Source organism: Vicugna pacos, chromosome 19 (assembly GCF_048564905.1).
Source record: "Vicugna pacos chromosome 19, VicPac4, whole genome shotgun sequence".
Classification (NCBI taxonomy): domain Eukaryota; kingdom Metazoa; phylum Chordata; class Mammalia; order Artiodactyla; family Camelidae; genus Vicugna; species Vicugna pacos.
In genome coordinates, this window is record NC_133005.1 from 26,913,681 (window position 1) to 26,940,949 (window position 27,269).

Here is a 27,269-nt window from a genome sequence, read left to right on the forward strand (position 1 = left end):
CTAACAAACACGTTCCATGTCACAGGCCTGACATGTGATGTTTCCCAAGGAGAAGTGCCAGGAAAGCTCGTTATTTTTTACTTTTTTTTCCTTGTTTCATCCTTGATCTGAGACAGGTGGAAAGACGTGGCAGAATCAGCGCTCATATCTGGTACACCCCTGGCTCAGGGTCTTGTCTGGGGTCTCCAGGCCAGTCCTCCAGCCCCACTGAGGATGCTCAGCACTGAATTAGAGCCTTTAGCTTGCCCCACCCTGCACGATCCTGAGCCCTAACCCAGGCTCTGAATCTATCTCCTGGTTGAGCAACCATACCCCAGAATCTCTGGCCTGATCTGAAATAGAAAGCCCTTCAAGAAAGAAGTCTTTTAATTTCCCTGCTTCTAGTCTGAGCTGTGGGTGGCTGCAGGCTGGTGTGTGCTCAGGCCTCTAGACCCTCTATTGTGCCTTCTTAGGGAGCTCTGGAGTCACATGACCTGGGTTAGAATCATATCCTTCCTGAGAGCTAGGTAAGTTACACAGCCTCTCATCTATAAAAGGAAGAAAATAATGATACTTGCTTCACAAAATCCCTGTGCAAATTAAATGAGACAATATACATAAAGTGTTTAGCACAGTGGCTGGCCCATAGTAAGTGCTCAATAAATTCATCCATTTGTTTAACAATTACTGGTGTCTGCTATATGCTAGCCATAGTACTGGGTGCCAGGGAAACAGGTGAAAACAAGAAAGAAAAAAATAAACTGGCAAATTAATAAATAAGGTAAAGTATATAAAGCCAAATCCTGTGTACGGTGCCTTTCACATAGGAAGTACACAAAATGTTAATTTTTAGTAAAATAATGAGATATTGTGATGGATGAATAAAGGAAATAAGTAGGGTGATGCGATGATAACTGGAAGAAACCTTCTTGAGACAGGGAGGTTAGGAAATGTCCTCTAAAGAAATAATATTGGAACTGAGACCTATGAGATGAGAAGAAACTTTGCCAAGAGCCAGGTGAAAGGCCTTCCAGGTAGAGGAAACAGCATGTGTAAGGTCCTTGAGGTTGAAAAGAGCTTGAAGAGTGAAAAGAATAACAAGGAGGCCACTGTGGCTGGGATGTAATGACAGAGGGCAGCAGGCCATGGTAAGAAGTTTGGATTTTGTTCAAAGTGCAATAAAAAGCCACTGAAGGATGAAACAAGAATAACAAGATCTGATTTCTGATTAAAAGTTAACTCTGGCTTCTGTAGGGAGAATGGATTAGAAGGGAAGAGTAGTAGAAATAATCAGAATAACAATTAAGAGGCTGTTAGAGTCATCCAGATTAGAGATATTGCTGACCTGGACTAGGTTATAGATTAGCACTGTCCTATGACTTTCTGGGATGGTGGAAATGTTCTACATCTGTGCTCATACAGTGACCCCTAGGCATCTGTGGCTCTTGAGCACTTGGAATGTGGCTAGTGCAGCTGAGGAATTGAACTTTAATTTCAGGTCATTTTAATTAATTACAATTTAAACAGCCTCCTGTAGTTAATTTCCAAAATATGCAAACAGCTCATACAAAAAATATCAGCTTAATATCAAAAAAGCAAACAACTCAATCAAAAAATGGGCAGAAGACCTAAATAGACATTTCTCCAAAGACTACATACAGGCCAACAGGCACATGAAAAGATGCTCAATGTCTTTAATCATCAAAGAAGTGCAAATCAAAACCACAATGAGGTATTGCCTCACACTAGTCAGAAGGGCTATCATCAGAAGTCTGCAAATATAAGTGCTGGAGAGGGTATGGGGAAAAGGGAACCCTCCTACACTATTGGTGGGAATGTAAATTGGTGCAGCCACTATGGAGAACAGTATGGAGGTTCCTTAAAAAACTAAAAATATGATCAGCAATCCCACTCCTGGGCATATATCCAGAGAAAACTCCAATTCAAAAAGATACATGAACCCCAGTGTTCACAGCAGCACTATTTACAACAGCCAAAGCATGGAAGCAACCCAAATGTCCATTGACAGACGATTGCTTTAAGATGATGTGGTGTGTGTATATATATATATAATGTATATATATATAAAATGGAATATTATTACTCAGTCATAAAAATTAATGAAATATTGCCATTTGCAGCAACATGGATGGACCTGGAGATTATCATACTAAGTGAAGTAAGTCGGAAAGAGAAAGACAGATATATATCATTTATATATGGAATCTCAAAAATGATACAAGTGAACTTATATACAAACCAGAAAGAGACTCACAGACATAGAAAACAAACAATGGTTACCAAAGGGGAAAGGGGTGGTGAGAAGGGATAAATTAGGAGTTTGGGATTAACATATGCACACTACTATATATAAAATAGATAAACAACAAGGACCTACTGTATAGCATGGGGAACTATATTCAATAGCTTGTAATAATCTAAATGGAAAAGTATATATATATGTATATACACACACACACACACGTATGACTGAATCACTTTGCTGTACAGCTGAAACTTAACACATTGTGAGTAACTATACTTTAATAAAATTTTTTTTTAAATTTTAATGTTCACTTGTGTTCCATCTAAAATCATCTTGATGCAACTAGTAGGACCCAAGCAACATTTTGCAAAACATCTGGTGCAAGAGACTGGTCTTAGAGGTTGAACAGACCTAAATTCTAAATCTGACTCCATTACACACAAGCTTGTGACCTTGGGTAAATCAGCATATTTTTGGAGAGGCATTCACATCTTCTGTATAAGAGAGATGCTAAGCCCTGCCTAGAGGAATGCTGTCAGCACCCACAGACTACATAGCAGATGTTCAACAGATGTTCAGTCAACCTCCTCTTCATTCCCCCTCCACTTTATAGAGTACGTGACAGCTCACAAAATATTTTCTATACACAAAAACGTGTTTAATTGCCATAAAACTTCACCCTGTGAGATAAAGCCAAATTTTTCTTCCCATTATACAGACTGAGAAACTGAGACTGTTAATTGACTTAGCCAACATCACCCAACTAGAGGACTAGAGACAGCAGGTGCCTGAAAACATGGTGAGCAGGAGCTCAGAGGCAGTGTCTCTTTTAGATGGGGAAGGTTTGCCAGTCTGGTCCCTTGACTCATTTTCCTGACTTTCATTATCTTTCTGGCCTTTGTAGGCATTTGAGTTTATGACCCATGATGTGTTTCAAACTCCTGGCTGACATTGCTGGAATTTGTTCAAAGATCTTTAAACTTGAAGCCCTGAGGCTGTGCTCATAGGGTTTCCCAGCAACAGCTTTCAGTGGCTTCTGGGTCCTGGCTTCTTTGATCTCACAGTCTTTCCCTTCTCTGAACTCAATGAGACAGACACATAGTTTGTCCTCTAGTTTGGCTAGGTTCCTGGTTCTGATGGCTCCTTATTGTGAATCCTTGAAGCAGAGGCTCAAAGAGGACCCTCATGCTGCAGGGCTCAGGACAGGGTTGGGTCCTGCTGAAGGGGGCTCATGCTCTGCCCTCAGAGGTCACAAGGAAAGGGCCAGAAGGTAGGGGTTGAGGGCCCAGGGTCCAACGTTAGGAGTTAGACTGCCTGAGTTCCAATCCTGATTCCCCCACCTCACAATCCCCTTACTCTGGTCGAGTCACCAACCCTACTATGCTTCAGTTTCCTCATATGTAAAAAGGAAATCATTATTATTTCCTCAGAGGAAAATTGTGAGTTTCAAGTGAATTTACTGTACCTGGTGCTGTTATTATAGCGCTTGGTTCAAGGTAAGTGTTTGCCCTAGTCATTATTAAGCCCAGAGAACCCTAAACACCCCTTTGTCTGAACTGTTTTCCCTTCTTGACGCGCCCCCTTTGCCTAGGGAAGTCAGATTCCTCCTGAGGGGCAGTGCAGGGTTATGGTGAGGAGCACAGGATGCAGAGGTTCTGAGTCTCTGTCACTGTGTAGCTGTGTCGCCTGACGTGCGTCACTCCCAGTCTCCCAATCATCCCCATCTGTACAAGGGGATGACAAATGCGCCAAGCCGCAGCCTCTGCCGCTGTGCGGAGCGCGGCCTGCCAATCTTCACCACACTACCATCACAGGGCCGGGACCTCCACTCCGCAGACAGGGGACCAAGCGACCGCAGCTGGGTTCGCAGCTGCCATAGCAACGCCCAGAGGCTGCCGGGTGGGGAGAGGCGGGGCGGCCCTGTGCGAGAATGAGGCCCCGCCCAGAACGAGGCCCCGCCTCCAAGCTAGGCTCCGCCCAGAAGGAGGGCCCCGGGCCCCAGTCCCGGGAATCCACGGCATCCTGGGTGCTCCGACTGATTCAGTCAGTGCCTGACCAACTGCATCCGACCGGCTGACTGTGTCTGGCCAACCACAGACGCCATCACCGCCTGATAATCCGCGTCTGTCTGGCTGTGTCTGACTGAACACAGATTTCATGGGTGCCTGACGGACCAAGGCCGCGTGATCTGTCAGCCTGACCAGTTGACTGACTGCCCCTATCTGGCTGATGGCATCTGGACCTGATGGGGCGTGTCTGGCTGAGTCGATATAACTGCATCTAACTGACCAGACTCCATCTGTGCTCGACAAGCTGTATCTGACTGACCGAAGCCCTTTGTGACTGGCTGACCAGTTTACAGATTCCTCTGTGAGGGCCTTTTGACCCCAGTTCTGCTGAAGGGGCCAGGCAGACTGAGCCTGGCCAGCTGATTCTGACTACATACAGGCCTGCGCATCTGCCCCAGTCTTCGGACTGGCTGGCCGACAAGCTGACTGGCTACCCTGACTGCACTGGCCTCACTACAGCCTCAGGGCCTGGTGGGTCTGCCTGACTGGGCATCTGACAGGTAGGATCAGCCCACCTGAGTGTGGACTGACCGCATCTGCCAGACTGCATGGCTGAGTTTGCTCCTGGCTGATTCTAACTGTATCTAAGGGACAGGGTTTAAAGGACCGAGTCTGCCTGTCTGTCCCTCCATGACCACTTCTGTCTGACTCAGTTTCACAGACAGTGTCAGGGTCTGGCTACACCCTGACATCTGATAGCTGCCTCTTTTGCATTCAATCATGTCAGTTGAGTCAGATTGCTGCCTGAAGTACGGCTGACCAACTGAGTCTGGCCCCTGAAATTCTCTCCCAAGTGACCTCCTTCACTCCAGCTGCCCAATAAATGGCTTCTGATGTGTTGCTTGTGCGGGGGCCTAGGACCTAGACATTTTCAGCTCTAAGTCTGGCCTTGGAGCATCCATAGCTCAGGCACCAACAGGGAGGGGAGCCCAGGACAGAAGCCTGTGGGGAGGGAGGCAGCAGGATCTGAGGCCACCTAGGAGGAAGCTGTGGAGGTCCTCGTGGCCCTGAGCTCAGGCATCTAATTCTGTAACAGAGTCAGCACCTGGTGTGGGTGCCACAATGCAAGATCCTGAAAACTGTTCCTCCATGTATGAGGGATGTCTCTGTCAGTTCCTCGCTGCTCTGCACAGGGGCATCCCGATCTCAGATCTCCTCCCGGATTTAAATCTTTCCCCTGGTTTATGTGTGTGTGTTGTCTGTGTGTGTATGTGTGTGTGTTGGCTACATCAACTGCATGGAATGGAAAGAGGTTGTGTGTCAGAATAAAGAGAAAGGAAATACAGGGAATTAGAGGGAATTAAAAAATGCAAGCATGTCAAGTGCATGGGTGTGCTATGAATTATAGCTATTGCTATTAGTAGTAATAAATGAGAGCAGTGGACTAGCGTATCTCAGTTGAGCTCTAGCATTCTGAGATGCTGCCTTTCCATTAATCACAGAGACCTAGCCGCCTCATTGATTTCATTATAAGCCAAGGGAGGAATGGGAGGAAATAAATAGCTCTGCTCCCAAGGGCTCTTAGCTTAGCCTGCTGTAGACTGAGATCTTAAACAACAGACATTTATTTCTCAAAGTTCTGAAGGTTAGAAAGTTCAAGATCAAGGTGCAGGTGGATTTGGTTCCTGGTGAGGCCCTTCTCCTGGCCTGCAGACAGCCGCCTACTCACGGTGTCCTTACATGGTGGAGAGAGTGAGCTCTGGTCTCTTCCACTTCTCATAAGGACACTAATCCCATCACGAGGGCTCCACTTGTAAAACCATCTCTAAACCTAATAACCTCCCAAAGGCCCTCACTCCACATATCATCACATTGGGGGTTAGGGCTTCAACATGTGAATTTTAGGAGGACACAAACATTCAGTCCATAGCAGTTCTCACAGCATGAAGCTGGATCTTAGCCAGTGTGGGCAGTGGAGATTCCCGAGGGCAGGGGCTCCCAGGGGCTGGGAAAAGAGGCAGCAACATGTTGCTTGGAGCCCTTGTACCTCATTTACTTATTCATTCATTCACCAAGTATTTATTAATTACTCTGTAGCAGGCACTGTGCGGGGCCCTCATGGAGCTTAGACATATTGTCTCCAGGAAGCCTTTCCTGTCCCTCTTAGCTCTTGTCAAGGCCAGGTACTGAGTGCCAGCTGCTTTCTTTCTGGACAATCTGCACAGCTGAAGGGGGAAGAGTACAGTGGTTCTCAAAGAGTGATCACACAGGGACTTGTTAGAAATGTACACTCTTGGGCCCCACCGTAGATGAACCGAATCAGAAACTCTCTCTTTTAAAGAAACTGTTTATTTTTCCATCAACCTATTTCGGTTTTAAGAGTTTGTGGAAGAACAGCTTCAGACCACTCAATGGTTGTTCTGACCCATTCAGTGACCTGAGCAGTGGGAGCTGTGGACCAGTGCTCAGTGGCGGGCTGAGCGTTCCAGTCTTCTGTTAGGAAAATACAAAAGAAAAAAAGCTATCAGCCCCATTCCCATAATATTTGTCACTCCGCTCCATCAGCAATCTGCCTTGTGTTCCAACAGATTTCAAAGGACAACGACTAAGGACAGATCATTTCAAAAGCACCTGAAATCAATCTGTCATGTTATTAACACAGTTATAGCACCCTGGGATGAAACCTTTTAATGCTAGAGTGTGTGTGTGTGTGTACACACTATGTATATATATATATGTGTATGCATGTGTATACACACACACACACACACACATGTACAGCCATAGAGGTCATTAAAGATGGATTTAAAACATAGAAGTTCTAAGCCACCAGCCTGATGCATGAGGATCATAATATGTACCAGTAGGGAACTGCTGGACAGCCACAGAGGGCACCTGCACGCCTTCAGACTGGTCTGCCACCTCAGGTTGAGTAGCAGCGAACTCAGGAGCTGGAGTGGTCCATTCGCCCTGCAATTCCTCCTTGGTCACAGCCTTTTCAGCTGCAGCCTGTTCTTCCTTTTCAATCTCTTCAGTATTTCTGTAGAAGTAGAGATCAGGCATGACCTCCCATGGGTGTTCACGGGAGAGGGTGTAGCACATGCTCAGAACCTCCCGGGCCAGCATCCACCATACCAGACCCGCTGAGTGAGCTCCCTTGTTGCATGGGATGGCGATGTCCACATAGCGCCGGGGTTGGGGGTTGGTCTGTGTGACATGGCACAGTGGTAAGCAGGTTAACATAAGATGCCTCTGTGAGAGGCTGGTGGTCAGCCCTGGGATCAGTAACCACCAGAAGTCTCGACTCCTGGAAGGGAGCCTGGATCTGGTTAGTGAGGGTTCCAGGAGTGAAGAGGCCAGCAGTAGGAGTGGCTCCAGTGGCAGCAGCAAACTTCAGCGCAGCTTGCTGGCCAGTATTCCTGGAGGCTATGACTCTGACATCAGCTGGGTTTTCAATGGCAACAATGGCACAAGCTGCCAACAGAAGCTTCTCCCAGGTTCTCTTCAGATTTATGATGTAGATGCCATCACTTTTCCTTTTGTAGATGTACTGCTCCATTTGGAGGTAAATGTTGGTGCTGCCTAAGTGGGTTCCTGCTGCAAGGAATTTGAGGACATCCTCCTCCTTCATTTGCAGGACATCAAGGGCTCTGGACATTGTGAAAGTTTCTCTTTAGGTTACTGTGGGAATCTGGAACAATGCTATATGAAGTCCTGTCTGGGTAGTATGGAGAGGAATCAAAAACTCTTATGGTAGGACTCAGTAACCTAGGTTTTAACAGGCCCTCAGTGACATTGATGTGTGCTGAAGTTTGAGAACTGCTAGTGGAATGATTGCATGTGTTATCTCTGGTGTCAGACTGTCCATATTGGAATCTCAACTCTGTTACACAGGAGCTTTGTGACTTTGTGCAAGTCAATGAATCTTTCTGTTCCTCGATTTTCTCATTTGCATAATCAGTATAATTATGACTACTTTAAATGCTTGTTGTGAGTATTAAGTCATGTAAAGAGCTTAGCACATAATTTCAATTCTAGGAATGTGTTCTGTAGACCTATCCCAGCATATGCTGAATGATGTACATTCAGGATATTCATTGATACATAGTTTACAATAGAAAAGGAACACCCAAAATATCTATCCATAGGGGACCAGTTTAATAAATCATGGTCTTGCCATGCAAAGAATGACGCAGCTCTTTATATACACATATGAAAAGATCTCCAGAATTTTCGAGTTAAAAAAGCAAAGCAAGATGCAGAACAGTGTATATAGTAGGCTCCCGTTTGTGTAAAGAAAAATATTCTATAGAATCTTTTTTTAAAATAAATTGGACTTTATTCAAATTTAAAACTTTGCTCTGTGAATAACACTGTTAAAAGAATGAAAACACAAATTACCCACTGGAGAAAATATTTGTAAATCACATATCAGATAGAGGACTTGTATCCAGAATACACACCAAAAAACTCTTCAGATGGAACAAATTACATCCTCCAAATTTAAAAGGACAAAATATCTGAACAGACTCCTCACCAAAAAGATACATAAATGGCAAATAAGCATAAGAAAAGATGCTCAGCATCATCTGAGATTAGGAAAAAGCAAATTAAAATGTCAGTGAAATATCCGTATATACTTATTAGGGCTAAAATCCAAAATAACCTTTACAATACCAATTATGAAAAATATTCTATGGAATCTTTATAAATGCATGGGGTATCTCTGAAAGGATAAAGATACAGTGGGAGAAGAAATAGGTGGCTGGAAAGAGAGAAACTTATTTTTACCATACATGAATCTTTTTATGTCTTAAAAGCTGCAGTATGTGCATGCATTTCCTAGTCACAAAAATGAAGTTTGTGAAAAAGTGGACTACTTAGCACAGTGCCTGCAAGCGGTAGTGGTGGCCATTCCACAGCTCTAAGCAGATGACTCATTGCCGAAATGCAGCCCAGAGGTGTCCAGGGTGTGGCCACAGCCTCTCCTCCCTTCATTTTCTATAGTCCGTGTGGCCCTATTAAAGAATCCATGCATTTTAGAGATGGAAGGGGCTTCAGGATTCTCAGTATAACCCTTTTATTTTAAAGATGAAGAAACCAAGCACCAGAGAGAGAGGCCATAACCAGCCCAGGGTTATCTAGAGGATTGGGGCTCAACCTAGGGCCTCTCTCATAACATTTTAAGATTAAGCTTTCAAAAGTTCTGGTTTCACCCCATCACTGCTCTGCTCAGAAACTATAAAGACTCCTCAACCTGGCTGTGAAGACCAGTTGTGGTTTAATTCGTAATGAAATTTTCCATTCTTATTTCCTACCTTCTCATATGTGAATTCTCTACCCTAGCTAAATAGATCTTTTCATTAACCCCAAATGCTCCTGCTTTCTAGACACCACAACTTGCCAGTTCTGTGCTGTCTGTATGAAATACCTTTCTCCTTCCTGTTCATTTCTGGAGAGTCTACCTACACCCAGAGGCAGAATCACACCTAAATCACACTTCCTCTAGGAAGTCTTCCCTGATTACTCAAGCTCACAGAGCTCTCTTTTTCCTCAACTAATTTTAAAATTTCTTGTAAAACTTCTGCTTCTTCAGAGGGGAGTAGGATGGATCTCTGCTCCTTGAACAATGGGAAATGGACCAGGATAGAGTCAGTTCCTCATCCCAACACTCCATTTCTGGAGAAAATTGGGCAAATGAACTTGGCCCTCCTTATTGTCTTGGGGAAGCCCTGGGTGAGGATGCCACTGAGCCCGCCCAGAGCCAGGATCCTGTCTGCAGAAACTGCTGGGCCTGTTCCTACCCTGATGTTTACTTGGCCTGGAGGCCCAGTGTGATGAAACCCGGCCCTGTTGCTGAGCACCTTGGGAGGCCTCCCTCCAGGGTCCCTCTGTCCTCAGACAGTGGCCTTTTGTGGAGCAGAGGCGCAGGACTGAAAGTGGAGCTGCTGGAAACTCTGCCCTCCCCCTGTCTCCAGCAGCCTCCACCGTCAGTCTTGGACCATCCTGTGCCTGGGTGGCCTCTGTTCAAGTCCACGGCTGGCGCTGGCAGAGTGAGGTAGGTCCTCCAGGCAGCCAGCTAGGCTGGGAGGGTGAGGAGGGGTCCTGCCGGGACAAAACAGCAGTCCGTCCCTTAACTCCACAGAGGCTGCTTGCTTATAATGAAGCTCTCCAAAGAGGAGACTTGTCCCCTACAGGCCAGAGGGACACGTTCACCATCCCACCATTGCCAAATACCCCCTAAGATTTAGGGCTGGACCTCCTGATGTGGTTTGTCCGTTCTGCCCCTATTTCATTGGGCCTAACACTTGTGGGTGAGGAAAAGGGTGGGAAGGCAGATTGGGAATCCTTAGATGTAATCCCAAACCTGGTGGGTAGGGGAAGGGCTAGTGACTAAAGGAAGGTACAGGTGAAAGGGCACTCACTGGTCTGGGGTGGGGGCAGGAGGCCTTGAACTTGTTCCTGCTGAGCCACTGACTTGCTAGGTGACTAGAGCTAATTGCTTTCCATTTCTGTGCTCCTGTTCTTCGAGCTGTGCCTTACTTTCCCAGCTGCAAAATTATGGAGGCAGAGTAGATGAATGTCAAGGATTCTTGCAGTTCTGACTTTTCAAAATTCTGTGATCACAGGAAGGAAGGAAGAGCTGGGGGTGGGTTGGAGGTAGGTAACTGACACAATGCTCTCTGCCAGCAGTCACTAGGCAGCCTCTTCTCTGCCTCCAGGATCCCCTCTCTCCTCCATTTCTCCCCATCTCCTTCCCACCCCACTTGAGGGCTTCTTGGGATGAGATCTAGAAGCTGTTTAATTTAGATTTGTCTTCTATATTTTGCCCCCAGGGAGAGGGGACTGTGCACAGAGCAGGAAGGAGATCAGGAAATAAAAGAGAGAGGAAACTGAAGAGGTAGGAGTGGGACAGAGGGAAGTGTTGAAAGAGGCCTCAGGGAGAGATAAGAGAAAGGAAAAGGGAAGGAGGAGATGGTGAAGAGGGAAAGTAGAAGGGGGAGGAGGTAGGAGGGAGAGAAAAAGGGTGAAATGGGATGGGGGTAAGAGGAAGGTATGAATGAAAGAGAAAAACAGGAAGAGGGACTGTCAGAGAAGACGGCGGCTGGGCTAAATGCACACAGGTGGGAGCATCTCCGGGTTTTCTAGGACTACCAACAGTTCGGTTTGGCTGGCACGGCTGAGTGTGTGTAGGGAAGACAAAATTAGAACCAGACTGTAGAAGATTTTGAATGCCAGGCTAACAACTTTGGACTTTACTATTTTCTGCTGCTCAAATCCCTTGTGATAAGCTGCGTGAGGCCCAGAGAAGCCTTTTCATTCATCCATCCATTCAACAAGGGACTATGTATCCCCACACAACCTAACACAATGTCTGCATGTAAGAGGTAGTCAGGAAATGCCTGGAAAAATTAAGTACTTGTACAAAAAGCAGAGCACTTGGAGAAAGCTGGAGTGGAGACCATCTCATAGAAGAGTAGAAGAATAACCATGGAGTAAGCTGGAAAGCGCTAGGTACCCCAAGAAAGGTCCACATAAGGGTTATGGGAGATCAGAGAGAAATGAGACAGCCCTCCCTGTTACCAACAGCAGGAAGTAGCAGGGAAGATTGGAAGGGGCCAGTTTAGGTCACATACCCAGCTTTGAATTAATCCATGTGGCCAGGGAGATAGATCCCACTGAAGGATACAGAGTTCTCTATCTGAGTGAAGAGCCAAAAGTTCTCTAAAGAAAAGGGGGAGATTATTACAGAAGAAGGGAGATTAGAACCAGGTGTGGCTGTCACAGCCTGCTCTAGTGGGAAAAGGTGACGCATGGAGGGAAACAGGGATTAAGGTAGAGATCGGCACGAGATTGGTAGGAAGTGGAGGTAGAGGGTGAGACACATCATGCAGGGCCTCAGATAACAAGCCAAGGAGCTTGGCTTTGTCTCTTGAGCTAGAGAGGGTCCTTGTTGGAGCTGTGCTTTGGAAGAATTAATCAGGCCACCAAGGTATTGAATGGATTGGAGGCCAGAAGGCCAGGCACAGATGGGAAATTATTCCAGCATGTTCTCTGATAAAATCCATGTGCAAGATCTGTCACCCACATCAAGGTGCTTTACCCTGTAACTTGGTTTGTTTTTTGTTCTGCCCATTCTAGGTTAGAGAGCTCAAAAGGACAGAGGGTCACCCCTCTGCCAAACAGGACTGCCCCTTCCTTCACCCGGGGCCACAACCACTTTACCTGGGAAGTGGATGCTCCAGAAATTTACAGGGGCAGGTGAACACTCACCAAGTGTTTGCTCTTTGAAGATCATGAGCGGTTTCTAACCAAACTTCTGGAGAGCGGCAGGATCATCAGCCTCTGTCTCCGGGAACCTGACGTCATGATGAGAGAAGCAGCTCCGAGGAATCTTACCAGGTACTTTCGAGTAGGCCTGTGGCCCAGAGTCTGCCATTGCCTTGTCCTAAGTATCTCCACAAAAGAAGACCCCATTCATGGCCTAGTGAGGAGCGTAAGGTTTTGGAGTCAGACATCCCTGGCCTTGGCTCTCAGCTCTGCTCCCTCCTAGCTCTGGGACTTGGGGTGAGTTATGTAGGTTATCTGAGCCCTTCTTTCCCTGCATGTAAAATGGGGGTAGTAATCCCAACCACAGTCGTTGTGAGGGTTGAATAAGCTGATGCTAAACAGCACTTGGCACAGTGCCACACAAGCCACAGGCGCCGGGCATGTGTGAATGCCTATTCATTTTTCAGTAACAGAGCTTTGTACTTACTACTAGAGCTAGCGGGGTCTTAGAAATTACTGGTCCAATCCTCTCATCCTACAGTGGTGAGAGGACCCCTGATATCTAATCTAAGTCTTTCCTGTTGCAATATCTGCTGAGGCTGTCTTCACTAGAAGCAGAAAACTGATGTCCCTCCTACACAATCCTATACGAGCTCTATACCTGCCCATAAAAGGATAATTTGACTCCTCATTTTTTTCCCAAGAACATTTGCCTATCATTTGCTCTTTGCTCCACCAAAGGTGTGATCAATCAATGCACCATATTCAAAGTGGGAGGATTGTCCTAGCAACATGGTAGACGAATCCTAAACAAATCCAGCAAGCCTAGAATATCTGAAGGATGCTGGTCATAATTATTCTTGGATAAGCTAAGAAATAAATACAATTACTTGTGTTTTTTCACTCTGCTTCATTTTCTTAGGAATATAAGTTGTTATCTTTATTGTGGCAAAATATATAGAATGTGAAATTTACTATTTTAACTATTTTTAGTTATACAATTCTGACATTAAGTACATTCAGAATTGTTGTGTAGCCATCACCATTATTTCCAGAACTTATTCATCCCAAATAGAAATTCTGTACCCGTTAAACAAACATTTAAAAGAATTTTAATAGGGGGAGGCAATTTGAGGTTTATTTATTTATTTTTCTAAACAGAGGTAAGGGGGATTGAACCCAGGACCTTGTGCATGCTAAGTATGCACTCTACTGCTTGAGCTATACCCTCCCCACACTCTGTTTATCTATTTTATATGTAGTGTTTAGTTCTACTTTCTGTCTCCATTAATTTGCCTATTTTTAGAGAACTCATATAAGTGGAAGCACACCCTATGTGTCTGGCTTCTCTCACTTAGCATAATGTTTTCGAGGTTTATCCATGTTGTAGCATGTATCAGAATTTCATTCCTTTTTTTAAAAAAAATCTTCATTTTGGTATGGTTCCTGTACAGTAAATTACACATATTTCAAATGTACAATTTGATGAATTTTGATAGATGTATACACCAATGAAACCATTCCCACAATCAAGATAGTTAAAATGCTTTCACTCCCAAAAGGATTCCCAACTTATCCCTTCCTACCCACTTTACCCACTGGTAACCATAAGTTTGTTCTCTATGTCTGTGAGTCTGTTTCTGTTTTGTGGGTAAGTTCATTTGTGTCTTTTTTTTAGATTCCACATCTAAAGTGATATCATATGGCATTCTTCTCTCTCTTTCTGGCTTAATTCACTTAGAATGATGATCTCTAGGTCCATCCATGTTGCTGCAAATGGCATTATTGTATTCTTTTTTATGGCTGAGTAATATTCCATTATATATAATGCCTAACCATCTTCAAGCTGGGACACTGGCCTTCTCCTGCCTTTGGACTGAGACTTGGATTGGAATTTATACTGTTGGCTCTCTGGGTCTCCAGCTTACAAATTGCAGGTCCTGGGGCTTCTCAGTTTCCACAACCACATGAGTCAATTCCTTATACTAAACCTATCTGTCTATCTGTCTGTCTGTCTATGGATATGGACGTAGATACACAGGATATATATCCTATTGGCTCTATTTCCATGGAGAACTCAGAGTAATACAATTTATGATTTTTATGTCTTGTTTAAGAAATTCTTCTCTACCCTGAGGTTTTAAAGATGATCATTAGTTACTTCTAAAGATTTTCAGGTTTTGCTTTTTGAATTTGGGTCTTTAATCCTACTGAAGGTTATTTTTGTATATGCGATGAGGTAGGAATCCAATTTTATTTTTTTCCAAATGAATAACCAATTGTTCAGTATCATTTTAAAAGTAATCCATCTGAATTAATTTTCCAGGGCTGTCATAACAAATTACCACAAACTAGGTGGCTTAAAACAACAGAAATTTATTCTCTCACAGTTCAGGAGGTCAGAAGTACAAAATCAGTGTGTTGGCAGAATTGGTTCCTTTTGGAGACTCTGAGAGAAAAAACAACCAGTGCCTCTCTCTTGGCTTTGGGTGGTGGCAGCCATCCTTGGTGTTCCTTGCTTTGTAGATACATCACTCTAGTCTCTGCCTCCATCTTCACATTGTTTTCTTCTCTGTGTCTCTGTGTGTCTTTTTTTTATACGGACACCAGACACTGCACTAGGGCTGACTCTAAATCCAGGATGAGCTAATTTTGAGATCTTTGACTAATTATATCTATAAAGACCTTATTTCCAATAATCTCATAATCTGAGATTCTAGGTGGAAATGAATTTTGGGAGGGATGCTATTCAACCCATGACACCATCCTCCACTATTCTTTTGCAAATATCATTTCTGTTGTGTAGCAAATGTCCATATATGTGTGGGCAGAGTGATCATTTTATAGTGCAAATTTCTGATGAAATGGTTATACAGTTTTTACAAGATCATCCTTATTTAATCCTCACAACAGTTCTGTGAAGGTAAGTACTACTAAAATCACAAAGTTATGCAGTTATGATGTGATAACAAACCACCCCCAAATCTCAGTGGCTTGCGTCACCAAATTTTCTCCCTCATGTTCCACATCACTGCTGTGGGGCAGTTGTGGGTTGCCTGCAGCTCTGCTCTCGTGTCTTTTCATTCCAAGATCCAGGCTGAAGACCCCATCCAGGTCACAGTGGCAGAAATAAAAAGAGATTGATTTTAGACTGCAACATGCAATGGCTCTCCAAGTTTCTACCTAGAACTGGCACACATCTCTCCAGCTCCAATTCCATTGGCCACAGGAAGTCATGTGGTCAGGCCTGACTTAGGGCTGGGGAAGTGTGCTCCTTCCTCTGTAGTCACATGGCAACTGGCTAGAATGTGTAATCTTACTGGGAAGGGGGAGAGCAAATAAGAGGAGACAATACTGTCTCTCCCACAGAGGTTAAGTAACTTGCCCAAGGTCAGACAGCTGAGAAGGGGCAGAATCAGGATTCAAACTCAAGACAGTCTTTCTCCAAAGCCAGAGTGTACCCCATGCCTCCCTATCGCCTGTTAGATGACGTGCAGATACATCTAAGCTTTAGGGCTCCTGCAGCCTGGAGCGCCCCTCTACCTCTGTGTGTTCAAGTCACCCTTTAATGCTCCAGTCCGATCTCAACTCCGCTGTGAGCTTCTCTCCTCGGAATTAATCACCATGTGCCCCACTCACTTTTTACAAGTATTTCTTGCTCACTGTTTTATTCCCTCTGAAGGGTGGAATGCATTCTTACATGTCATGTGTCCCCTCTGCTCCCAGGCCTTGCACAGTGTTCTCTAAAGATTTGCAATGTTTGGGGATGAGATGAATGGGGGGTCGGAGCTGCAGTCAGGCCGTTCTCCTGCGGATGAGAACAGTCAGCCTACTTTTCCACAGCTCTAACCTAAGCTTAGCACCGGTGCTCAGGTGACTGTCAGGTCAGCTTTGTGTGACTCACTCTGGAAGCCTTTGCACCAGCACCTCGAGGCCCTGGGCTGGGTGGGTGTGTGCTGGTGGTGATGAGGGAGGAGGTGGGAACTAACTTTTGCCTTTCAGAACTTCTTCCCTTTCCCCACCCCAGGAAAAGGACAAGTAAAAGTCCTTTTCTTAAGTGGTCTGGGCAAGTCCCTACCCATCTGGCCTAGGAGGACTGGGGAGGCCGTGGAAAGTTCAGGGGAAGGAGGAAAGCGCTGCTGGGTCAGAGGGGAGGGAGAGAGTGCAGGGAAGACTGAACTGCATGTGGAAGGACTTCACTGACTTGTCCAAGTGATTTAATTTAACCTCTCTGAGCTTCAGTTTTCCTGGCTGTGAACTGGAGACCATACTGACCTTGCCCTCTTTCCTAAGTTGTGGTAAAAATACATAGTAAAATACTGGAAGCCTTTAGGACTGCAGCCTTGACATCACAGACTTGTATTGCAATCCCTCTCATAAACTGTGTGACTGTGGGAAAATTGCGAATCTCAGTGAACCATGGTGTCCTTGTCTATAAAATGAAGATACTAATTATAGCTACCGCTCAGGGTGAGAAAATTATGTAAGTAAAGTGCTTAGCACATAGTGCTCAATAGTCTTGGCTATTTCCGTATAAGCCGATGATACTTATTATTTAAGGAAAGGACCACACCTGGTGTCACCTGGGAACATTAAAAGGAAAGGGACAGAGTCTAACTTTTCCTAGAACCAATTGCTTCCTTTAGCCAAGTATGAGGTGTGGCTCGAAGGAATGAGGAAGCAATTCAGGAGGTGACAGCACACAGAACACTGATTTTGGGGGAGGAGTAGAGAGGTTAGCTGAACCTCCCCAAGGCCCAGAGGTCCTTGACTCCTACCCCAAGCCCTATGGTTGTAGTTAATTGACTCCTTCTTGTCCCTTCTAATGCAGTCACCAAGTCCTGGGGAGGTGGCCTCTGTAATAATAATGATAATATGAGACCAGTGATATTGTTTGAAGCTTACAAAGGCTGTCTAATACATTGGCCCAGCTATCCTGCATAATCTCTTTCCCATAAACAGAATCCAGAATCAGAAGGAACTTGGAGATTATTCTGCATTTCACAGATGGGGAAACTGAAATCCAGAGAAGGGAAAGGATTTACCGAAGACCCCACAATAAGTTACCAGCAGAGGCAGGACTAGAACCCGCAGCTCCGGACTTCCAGCCCAGGGCCAGTGTTCCTGTCACCACACACCTGTCCTTCCTTTCCATTCCCACTGCTACCCAACCTGTTCTCTTATCTTCAGGACCACTGTAGTGCTTCCTAACTGGGCCTCCCTGCCTCTCATCCCTTCAGATCAATTTATTCTATACATACAGCCAGATAATTGTCTGGAAGCATGGCCTTGACTTTGTCTTGCTCTCCTAATAGAACTTGCTCATTTTTCAACTCGAAGGGTTATCTGATTCCTGGTTCAGCCTCCAATTGAAGACCGAATCTTTCTTTGGATACATTTATTGGCAGGGAGTTCATCACTCCCAAGGTGGTCCGTTCCATTCTTGGATCGTGTCGACTGTTAGAGTTCTTTACAATAAGCTGAAATTCTCCTCCTGGATGTCCACCCACGAGAGCTGAGTGGAATTCTTTCACATTCATTGTTCAGCAAATTTGTAGTTAATGTTTAATGTGAGCCAGGTCCTGGGTGGATTAGGTGCTGAGGGAAACAGAAAGAGGAGTTAGACATGGATCCTTCCTCAGAGAGTAGGGATTAGGGGTTCGCAGTGTTTGTTTGGTTTTTTTAGACCTAAATAATAAGGAGCAAATCAAATCCCCTTTCTGTATGACAGCCCTTTGGATGTTTGGAGACAGCCACTAGATAGATCCTCCTTGTGCTTTCCCTTCTTCAGGATATTTAAATCACTCACCTCACAACGCGGCATCAAGGTCTTCAGCATCATGGTCTCCTCTAGACTGGCTCCAGTGTGAGAGTGGATGTGCTGCTCAGAGCATGGGGCCCCCCAGAGCTGAGCCTCATGGTCCAGTTGTGATCAGTCTGGGGCAGCACAAAGCCTCTAAGCGAGTTAGAACCGCAGAGGCTTGTTTCTGTTGATACAGCATATCGTGTTCACTCTGCCCCGCTTCGTTCCTTTTTTCTTTCTTCCTTCCTTCCCTTCCTTCTTTTCTTTCTTTTTTCTGCAGGCTCATTGCATTGTTGAGCTTGAGGTCAACTCAAGCCTTTAAATCATTTTCATTGAAACTGCTCAGAATCTAGGTTCTTTCTAGCCTATATTTTAGGCACTTGTCCAACATGGCAGCCACTAGCCCCATGTGACAACAGACATATGAAGTACTTAAAATTAATTAAAATGAAAATTTTAGTTTCTCAGTTGTATGAACCACATTTTAAATGCTCAACAGCCACAGGTGGCTAGTGGCTACTGTATCAGACAATGCAGATTTAGGACACTTCCATCTTTGCGAAAAGTTCCACGGGACTGCTCTGGTTTGGACTGAAGGGCAGGAGTTTACATTAATCCCATGTGACACCTCATCTTGTTAGTTCCAGCTCAGCCCCCAGGCTGCTGCGATCTTTTGGAAACTCATTTTGGTTTCCGGAGTGTTTGCAGGCCCTCCCAACTTCATGACAGATGTAGATTTGATTAGAGTTTCATGCCTTCCTCTGCTTTATCTAAAACCACTGATAAAAATGCCCAGCAGAGCAGAGACGGCAGCCGTCAAGCCCATCGTGTGGCCCTGGGCACTGCAGCCTCACGTGGCAGTCATGCAGTAGTTTAACAGATGAAGCCTACAGATCAGGCCCTGTGTACCGGCAACGGGTACACACAGGGAGACAGTGGAAGGCAAGTAAAGTGTCCTGCTGTGCTGGAGGCTCTAGCAATTCAAATGCCCTTGCCCACGTTCAGCGCAGCTTCTGTGTGGCCCACAGTCGTGGTTGCTGAGTGCAGGCTTGGAAATCAGCTTCCTGGGTTTGGATCCTGGCTCTGCCACTTTGTAAACTATGTAATGTCTTCATGTTTCAGTTTCCTATGTAGAAGGTGGGGATGAGAATAACCTCTATCCCACAGTGTTGTCATGGGATTAAACGAGTTAGTGGCGGTGAAGCTCTTAGAACAGTGCCCGGATATGCTAGTTATTATTAATTTTCCTGATTAACTATAACTTTACTCCCTGGAAAAGCCATGCTCAGTCCTGCTTCGGGGTCTCAGCTCCCTCAATTCTGCCCTCTCTTAGTTTGTGGAAGTCCTTCCAGGCCCAAACAAGGCCTCCCCTCCATGATTTCTTATGTTCTCAGCTGCTCACCTGGCACTTAGTGTCCTATACTGGAGAGCGACCAAAGTGAAGGACTTGAACAATTGGTGGGCTTTATTGTTGGCTCTGTGCTGTCTGCTGGAGAGACCTAGGAAGAGCATTCCTCTATAAAATGGGGCTAATCACAACTGCCATATAGGACGCCCGTCATGGCTAAGTCAGACTAAGGTGAGAGTTCCTGCACTTAGTAGGCCTTTTCATCCAGTAAAACCTCTGAAAGTTCAAGACCCTTCCTTCTTCCTCCACGTCTCTGTGCTTTACTTAGTGTCTAACAAAGGAGGCCAGGATTATTATTCCCTGCATTTCTGGAGAGCCTGTTCCTGTCCCAGGAGCCCTGGTCAGGAATTCCCTCCGTTTCTTCTATGTAATGTGAATACCTGATCGGTTCCACACCTTCTCCTCGCTGCTATCTCGGGCTTGCTGAACTTGGATTAGTTCCTCCTCCTCTATACTGAAGTATAGAACTTCAGTCTATACTTAAAGTAGGACCTCAAAGGAGCGTCTGTAAGGGTCAGAGTAGTTATAACCCTAATTTAGACAAGCTCTTTACTTATATCTTGCCTGTGCCTGTGGAGGGTGGGCGTCGGGGCTCCGGCGCCAGGGGCCAGCCCTTGGAGAGCACCCCCGCCACCCCCCGAGGGTCCAAAGGTATTGCCAACCGAGAGAGAGCTGGAATGCGCGGCTCGATTTTCAGCGAGCTCCCGCCGCGGGAACAATGGGAGGGCGGCGGGGAGGCGGGTGGGCGTCGACCGGGTTCGGGCTGGAGGTGGAGAAGGCCGGCAAGCTGAGCGCCGGGCCCTGGGGTTAGCCCGGGGCACCGGGCCGGGAGCCGAGGCGTCCTAGCCAGTGAAAACCGAGGTCGGCGCCGGCAGGGACCCGGGAGGAGGCGGGGGCGGGGCCCTATCCCACCCGGCTGGGACGGGGAGGGCGAGGGGGCCTGGGGTGCGATCTCCTCTTTTTCGCCCCGCCGCTCGCTCGGCCTCGGAGCTCCGCGGCGGCTCAGGTAGGCGCCCGGCCCACGTGGGGGAAGCGGGCGGCGGGCCCTGAACGCCAGGCGGGCTCGCGGGGCTCTGCCCCCTCCTCTCCTCCCCTCCCCGGGGGCCGGCGCGGCTCCTCCCGACGCGCGGCCCCGGCTCGGGCGGCTCGGGCGGCTCCGGCGGCTCCGGCAGCGGTGGCGCTCCTCCGGCTGCTCGCGGCCGCTGCTCGCTCGCTTGCTCACCCGTGGCTGCTGGGGTGGCCGGGATCGCCGCCTCCTCCTCGTGGGGAGCCGGCCGGGGCGGGGCGGAAGGGGGAGACCGGGTGAGGGGGGCGGGCGAGGAGGGGGCTGCTCCGCGGAAGAGAGAGAGGGAGCGAGAGAGCGAGCGAGCGGGGCATTTGTGCGCAGCTCGAGTACGCCTCAGAGCCCGCCGGGCGGCTGCCGGACGCACGGACCGAGGACAGACAGCGCCGGAAGCCGCGCCGCCGCCACCAGGTTAGCCGCCCCAGCCGCCCTCCTCCGGGCCCCCGGGATCCCGCTGCGCCTGAGCCTGTGTGTGGGGAGGGTGATCGCTGAGGGCTCCGGGCTCGGTCCCCCGTCCTCGAGCACTGACAGGCCGGCGGGTAGGCTCCAGGGGGCTGGACACCACCGGGGCGGGAGGCGGGCGCCCGAGCCGGGAGCCCCGGGCCTCGGTTCTGGAGTCTTAGACTGTATGTGTGTCGGGGCCCACGTCGCCGGGTGTGTGTTGGGTGTGAGCGCGCGTGTGCCCGTGGCTCTGTGCAAGTGGATGATCGATGTGTGCGCGCGTGCATCTGTGCGCCTGGTGTGCAGTGTGTGTGTGGGGGAGTGTGTCCTGTATGTCTCCGCGCCTCTGGACTGGTTGGTGTGTGTGTGTGTTCGCGTGTGTCTATGCGTGAATGTATCCATGAGAGGGTGTGTCCGAATGTGTAGCTGAGTGTGTGTACATTTGGATGAGGGTGTGTGCTAGTGGCTTCTCTGGTGACTGGATCCTCTGGCAGTGTGTGTGTGTGTGTGTGTGCGTCGCTTGTGAGCGCTAGTGTGACTCGTGTGTGCGCGTGTGAGGGCAAGTGTGCATCCGCGGAGCCCCCAGGAGCCCCCGTGTGCGTGTGCGCGGCTTTGTCTCCGCACTGCCGGGAGGAAGGGGTGGCGGCGGCGGCCGAGGCGCTGCCGTCGCCGGGAGCCGGGCACCTGGCCGGGACGGAGGGTGGCGGCGGTGGCGGCGGGAGCGTCCCCGCTGGGCCTAGACTCCCTACTGGCAGGTGGGCGGCCACACCCCGGGGGGCCAGAGGGAGGCGGGCTGACAGCGGAGCCCGAGTACCCGGCGGAGCTGGAGCGGAGGGCGTGTCCTGCCTGGAGCCGTGGTGTGTGTGGTGGTGTGGAGGAGCGTATGGGTGTGGGTGGTGGTGGCGACCACAGACGTCCCCAGGCTGGTGACCCAGTCGGTTCAGGGATCCATTTCCTGTCGTGGCGCAGGGACCGTCGCCCAAAGCCAGACCGGGCCTGGCCAGGTCAGCCGCACTCCCACCCTCACCCCTGCCTGCTCCCATGGGTAGAGCTGCACCTTAGGTGCCCAGAAAGGGGGAGGGAGAACCACTCTCTTAAAGGGCCAGTGCCTCTGCTCCAAGGAATCCACCCCCCTCAGGAGACCTCTACTTTGAGAGAGGTCCCTGGGTGTGTCTTACCCCTTCCCCGTGTATTGGTGCTGTGCACGCATTATGAGATGTATAGTCTGTGTGCGTGTGTGTGTTCTCTCTGTGTTTCTTGTACATTTGGGGGCAGAGGTGTATTTTATCAGCCTATGTGTATGTGTCTTTTATAAGTTTGGGTATATTTGTTTTTATGTACACATAGCTGTTTGTATATTAGTGAGTCTGTGCATGTAGGTTTGCAAGAGAAGCGGCATTTTGCTGCCAGTTGGAATAAGAAAACAATTCTGTCCAGGGCCACCCTATTTTAGAAAAACTAGGTGAAAAGGTAGTTTGGAAATTTAGCCCCTGGCTTTGTGGGTTTCAGATGCTGGTACTGAAATGTAGATAGATTGGAATTATACTGGATATGAGGATAGAAACTGAGACTCTTACAAGAGGAAGGAAGTGTTCTGGAAGAAGGCTGTCCAAGTGTAAGAATTCACCCTCCACTTCCAGTTCTTCTTTCCTAGAACTTCACCCCCCCTCCCACTGCCCAGCCTGCCAGGATCAGTGCACAACAGTGTAAAGGGAGGGAGCTGGGAGTGTGAAAGGAAGGAGGGTGGATGGGTGATAGGATTGGGGGCCAACAGCAGATTTCTGCAATTTAAAAAATTGTTTCCTCGCTGAAGGCAGCAGAAGCTGGAGAAAGCTGAGCTTGCTGTCCCCTTCCCTAAATCCCTTTCCTGGTCTGGAGCTCAGGAGCCCTGGGAATTTGAACCAGGGGTCTCCTTTTCACTTTGGTTAAACCTTTCATGTGTTTACCTGTTCACTCAACATATTATGGAGTTTCTCTTATGTAAGAGTCTAAACCCTCTAAGCCTCAGTTTCCCTGGCTGAGCAGCTGGTAGGCTGGATTCTGGGATTTTGAGGCCCCCTCCTGTTCTCAGAGTGCTATCGTTTGTCTCGTTGTTACCCAGATTTAGGAATCTACCCTTCTAGCCCCCAAAGATCCTGGCCATGGTCCCCATTCACCACTCCTCCTTGTCCCCATATACTCTATTCTGGAGCAGTGGTTCTCTAAGTATGGTTACCCCACCAGCAGCAGCAGGGTCACCTGGGATCTTGTTAGAAATGCAAATTCTTGGGCTTCTCGCTGGATCTACGGAATCAACACCTCTTGGGGTGGAGCCCAGTAGCCCATGTTTTAACAAACACAGGTGATTCTGATGTGCTCTAGAGCTCAAGAGAGGTGACAACAGGGAGCTGGAACCTCCTATAGGATGAAACACCTGGAAAGTGTCTCCTGTCCTCTTCTACACACATACTTGAAGTAGCCGACAGCCCTGACCTGGCAAGTAGAGGTTCTGGCTTCAAGTCCCAGGTCTTCCTTGTGATCTTGGACAGATCACTCCTCCACTGAATAATGCAATGACTTGTTGACAGTGTCTGCTCTGGGCCAGGTTCTGAGCAAGGGATCTCCCTGCTTGTCTTAGTTTCTCCCCTTCTTATGTTGATCTACAAGACCCGCAAGATTGAGTCCCTGCCTGCCTCTCTCGAAACTGGTTATTCTTGCCTTCTTTTAGTTCATCCAAGCACCATGAGCTCTTTTGCCTCTGGGATTTTGCACATGCCGTTTCTTCTGTCTACCACACTCTTCTCGTGCTTCTTATCTTGGTTAATGCCCACTGTTCAGATTTCAGCTCAAGAATCACGTTATTAGGGGAGCCTTTGCCAACAACTCCTTAGAATAAGTCAATTTTTCCTATACATTCTTATAGCGCCCCATATTTCATGGCACTTATGAAAATTTATAATCATACATGAGCTTGTCAGTTGTTTGTCTGTTTCCCCTCACTGGATTGCAAATGCCATCTGGGCAGGCACTTGCTAATCAGGCTTCCTGGTGTCCCCACACAGGGTCTGGCTTATGATTGGTGTTCCGTAAATTTGTTGAATGGATGTCTTCACAAAGTGAGAGATTAAATGATACCCAAAGTGTCCCCTAAAGACTTGACACTGTAATATTTAAGCAAACCTCAGACCTTTTTGAAGCAGATTTCTTTCTCTTTTTTACTGCTACATCGCCTAGCCATAGATTTGAGCCCCAACTGTGTGCCCAGGCCCATGCTGCGCTCTGCTCTAGGGGAGACAGGAAAAAGCTCTTCAGGAAATACAGCCTGCCTTGTTTTCCCTGTCCTCCTGGATTTAAGATCCTGCGAGAATGAGATGAGGAAGAACAATGAATAAGGAATCTTATTAGATGCCTTGATAGATTCCTGTGGGTGAGTCACTTTTCCTTTCTTGCTTGTTTCTTCTTCTGTACAAGGAGAGTATTAGGGTGGCTGGTGTACCTAACATTGGTTACTAGTGCTGGCTCCAGAGTATGTAGCACTGGCTTTGCCACAAACTAGTTGGGTGGACTTGGGCAAGTGACTTCGTCTCTTCATTTCCTCGCTTGTAAAACAAGACCAATAATAGTATCTGTTCCAAAGGGTTGTTTTGAGAATGAAATGAGGTAACAAACATGGAATGCTTCGCACAGTGTAAATGTTTGGTAAATGTTGGCAATTATTACTGTTATGGCTACTCCACAGTTCAACATTCTTGAAGGCCTTTGTACCGGGCCCTAGGCCTACAGAGGCAGAAATGAATACAGTAGTGTTCACGGGCTGGGCGTGGGGGGCAGATGTGTAAAGATGTACAATGTACAAGGTGCCAGGGTGTGGCTGTTCATGGAAGAAAAGGCTTCATGGAGGAGACAGATGGTGCTGGGCTGGATTTTATTTTCCAGGTAGTTGGAGCAGCATGAGCAAAGGCACCATGGCTTGTTAGGGGAAATCCACATGGTTCCATGTGGTTGCAGCAAGAGGTGGGGTGAGTGGCTGGAGATGAAAAGGAAGTTTGAGGTCAGATCTGGCACAGGCCAAAGAGTTTGAGTCCTGCAGGTGGAAGGGTGCTAGGGAAGAAGATTAAGCCAGCCTGGAAGGATCAGATTTGCATTTCAAAAACACAGCTCTCCAGGTGGTGGTTGAGGTTTGCCTGGGTGGTGGGGGAGGATCTTGTTGACCTGGAGACCGGCTCAGAGGGTGCTTATTTGCATAATGGGAGGACCCAGTAGTGTGGAGCGAGACCTGGAACATGGAAGAAGCACAGATGATGAACTTCAGGCCAGTCTGGGCTAGGGAAGTGAAGGAGAGATGAGAATGACTTCTCCCTGGGCCCCAAGATCTTATTAACCTCCAAGGCTGCCTAATGAGTGGGAATCTGAACATTGGAATTTAAGAGTCCCAGGTCTGCTGCTCAATGGACTCACAGTGTATTGATTTTCTAGGGCTGCTTGATGAAATACCACAATCTGGGTGGCTGAAAAAAAAGCAGAAATTTACTCTCTCGCAGCCTGAAGTGAGAAGTCAGAAATCAGGATGTCGGCAAAGTTGGGTCCTTCTGAGGGCTCTGAGAGGGAAGTCTGTTCCACAGCCCAATCCTAGCTTCTGGGGGAGGCCAGCAATCCTTGGAGCTCCTTGACTTACAGTTGTCTCTGCCTCCAGCTATCTCTGCCTCTGTTGTCACGTGGCTGTCTCTGCTTCCTCCCTGTCTGTCTATGTCATCTCCTCTTCTTGTAAGGACACCAGTCATATTGAGTTTAAGACCCACCCATACCCAGTATGACCTCCTTTATTTTAACAAATTGCTCTGCAAAGATTCTATTTCCAAATAAGGTCACATTCTGAGCTTCTGTGTAGACGTGAATTTTGAGGAGTGGGGGACACTATTCAACCGGTACATACAAGAAGGTGGAAAAGACTACAGGCCTTGGGATCCCACAAGCCCAGGTCCCAATCCAAGCTTTTGCAGTGGAACAGCCACGAGGCTTAGGGTGAATCAGTTGCTTTTTCTCAGTCTCAGTGTCCTCATCTCTGAAATGGGGATTGTACCACCTGCATTGCTGTGTTGGGGTGGTGAGACTTGGTTAAGAGAGCAGATGTGAGTGAGCCCGGTGACGTGACACACAGCAGGCCCCCAATAATGATTACTTCCTCTTTGACTCCCCCTTCTCTGCACTTAGTAGTCCAGACCAGGCACTTAAATCTTGCTTCACTTTCCTTATCTGCCAAATATGAATAATTATCATCCAGTTCTACCTACTTCACCAGGTTGTGAATCCCGGGGAATAATGAGAAAGCTCTTTGTAAATTGCTTTAGAGTTTGTTGCTGTGATTTTTAATTATAATCGTCATCCTCATAATAACCCTTGGCCATTGCTGCATCCGCGGCCTTCCCAGCAGAGCCCAGCCCGGCCCACTCCTCTTCTGAGGCAAGTCCTCTTTGCCTCTTTGCACTTGAAGATATCCTATCAAGGGAGGTATCCTACCAGCAGGGTAGCTGCTGTCAGAGTTGGGAGAACCTTAGAGGTGGCCCTTGCCCTCCACGGCCCCATTAGGCAGAGGAGGGAAACTTGCTCTGAGAGAAGTGACACCCCGAAGGTCACATAGCTGGTAGGTGGCAATTGGAACATCTTGTTTGTGGTTCCTGTTCACCGTCAGAATGGTACTTTTTCCCTACTGGCAACTGGAGCCCCAGAAGCAGGGCCTTGGGACAGGCAGAGGCGTGGCGGGGGCTCTGTGTGGGGCGGGAGGTGGGGACCCAGAGGAGAGAGCCCTGCCGAGTCAGGATCAGAATCTCAAGTAAGGGGGTCCCTGAGTCCTGAGTGAGAGAGCAGTGTCTCCACAGGCTGAATGGGCAGCTCATTTTGTCCTCAGCCTGGCTCTGGCCACCCCTGCGTGCCCCAGTGGGAGGAGGCCGCCATGGGCGGGCTGCAGCCGAGTGGGAGCCAGAGCCTGGAGGTAAACCAAGGCTTCAGCGTCCCTGCTGACAGCCAGGGCGGTGATTCTCAGCAGGCTGTGT

At 47.8% G+C, this 27,269-nt stretch overlaps 1 protein-coding gene and 1 pseudogene across 14 annotated transcripts in view; one reads left to right on the forward strand and one right to left on the reverse strand.

Moving 5' to 3' along the window:
- Positions 1-6,613: 6,613 nt before the first annotated feature.
- LOC102546051 (small ribosomal subunit protein uS2-like) lies at positions 6,614-7,918 on the reverse strand (annotated as a pseudogene).
- A 4,523-nt stretch (positions 7,919-12,441) lies between these two features.
- The window catches only part of EPB41L1 (erythrocyte membrane protein band 4.1 like 1), a 122,181-nt gene continuing 107,353 nt past the window's right edge, over positions 12,442-27,269 (forward strand). For 6 of the 14 annotated variants that reach the window (XM_072944164.1, XM_072944160.1, XM_072944162.1 and 3 more), the window contains exon 1: positions 21,046-21,210. The gene's annotated coding sequence lies outside the window, so the exon portion shown is untranslated. Of the gene's footprint in view, positions 12,658-20,304; positions 20,388-20,493; positions 20,598-20,636; positions 20,743-21,045; positions 21,211-21,319; positions 21,339-22,184; positions 22,245-27,269 lie in introns of those variants that run through there. The other 8 variants (XM_072944151.1, XM_072944149.1, XM_072944156.1 and 5 more) reach the window with 8 other exon arrangements.